General features: G+C 38.2%; 1 protein-coding gene across 1 annotated transcript in view; it reads right to left on the reverse strand.

The window, feature by feature from the left end:
• Positions 1-1,434: 1,434 nt before the first annotated feature.
• Positions 1,435-1,688, reverse strand: part of LOC138022938 (transient receptor potential cation channel subfamily A member 1-like) — a 34,350-nt gene continuing 34,096 nt past the window's right edge. The window contains exon 29 of the mRNA XM_068869963.1: positions 1,435-1,688. This exon is cut by the window's right edge and continues 608 nt beyond it. The gene's annotated coding sequence lies outside the window, so the exon portion shown is untranslated.

Consider the following 1,688-nt stretch of genomic DNA (forward strand, 5'->3'; position numbering starts at 1 on the left):
AGCTCTTCCATAAAGTAATTGAATTGATACTTAAGAGCAATACCCTACGCTTAAAGGATGTGGGAAAGTATTTCATCATGGACTGATGCAAAGGAAGTATTATAAATGGCGAGACCACATTTCAGTATAAAATTCCGTTCTATTCTCAATTTTTTGAGAGCAATTCATCTTCGTAGGAATACATGTGACGATTACAATCCAGCCAAATAGCAAAATTTAGTGGACGCCCAGTGTAAGACCCCTTTGTGAAGTTTGAATTAAACCTGAGGGACTGGGTACTAGTTACCAATGATTGTCAAAAAAAGAGAATTTCGCTGGCACAATAGGTTTGCGAACAAAAGAAAATAACTGGCGGGAAAAATGTAAAAAAAGACACAATATAGTATGACATTGATTAAGAGAAATAGAAAGAAACAATACTCTGTTTGACCATTTTTTTGACCACGTGACTAGTCGTGTGATCATATTCTGTCAAAAGGTATTGATCAAAAATGTGTACTATTAGACTATGCTTAATTTCTGACATGTTTGTTTAGTGCTTTGCCCTATCCATAAATAAATCATGTTGTGTACGATATATATTATTCTCACATAAGAAATAGCTCAAGGGGGAGAGGTGAGATAAGTTGTCCATTTCCCTCTGAAAATGACACAACTGGAAATGCTGTCACCCGAAAATGTAACTAGGGATGTTTGACCTACATCATCATGGGCATCAGCCTTTGTCCCTCCGAGTGGTACCAATCGGTCAAATTTGGGGTCCTAGCTCACGCACTAAAACGCTTCATGAACTTTGCGCGTCTATCCGCATGCCTAGTCCATAGTCCTACAGTCTGATTGCTAATCAAAAACTTTACGGTGGGTACTAACTTGTATCGGACCAAAGGTTGAGAGATACCTAATGATCCCTCTCCCAGCCTAATTATAATGGGCTACTAACCAGCCGAATTGATCGAGTGGCTTGGGTTGGGTTTGGAGAAGGGGACCATAGATTTGTCAGGTACTTAATGCATGTACACAAGTGAAACTGAATAGATATGTTCCAGCGATCGGCAATAGACCAATTCGGCTAACTCAATGTTGTACCCAATTCAGATCCTTTGGGAATAAAACGTTTTGTTCCAAATATTTCCATATGAATGCTACATTATCATGCAAATGCAACATACAAAGATCCTTAACCCCGAGAGATTTGAATTGGGTACAACATTGCGTTAGCCGAATTGGTCTATCCCTTGTGATTGGTGCTTCTTTTTATTAACATCGCAGGAGGGTAAACGCGTGGAGGGGAAAGAAACAGGCGCTGGAAAAATTGGGTTGGGAGGCGGAAAAAAGGTCAGAGAAGACGAGACTGGACAAAAACTGAGCAAGACCTTGGTAATGGAAAAAAGCTATTTTGGTGGAAAAACAGAAAATAGAAAAAGCATTTCGTTCAGGCATATTTAGACTTATCTTTTTATTTCAGCTACATGAGCGATTAATGCATTTATTTTCATTTAACAAAAGTAAGAGTAAAGAAAAAATGGTTTTTATCAGGCCAAGTGATAAGTAAAATGTTATTTAGACAAAATGGGACAAGGCGAACAAGAAAAAAAAGGAAGGCAAAAATTTCAAGGAGAGCCTTTGCAAAAATTGAGTCAGATTGTACATTGAAATCTCATAAGTCAGTCAAACGTTCTCTTTCGTAC

The sequence above is a fragment of the Montipora capricornis genome, chromosome 11 (genome assembly GCF_036669925.1).
Source record: "Montipora capricornis isolate CH-2021 chromosome 11, ASM3666992v2, whole genome shotgun sequence".
NCBI lineage: Eukaryota > Metazoa > Cnidaria > Anthozoa > Scleractinia > Acroporidae > Montipora > Montipora capricornis.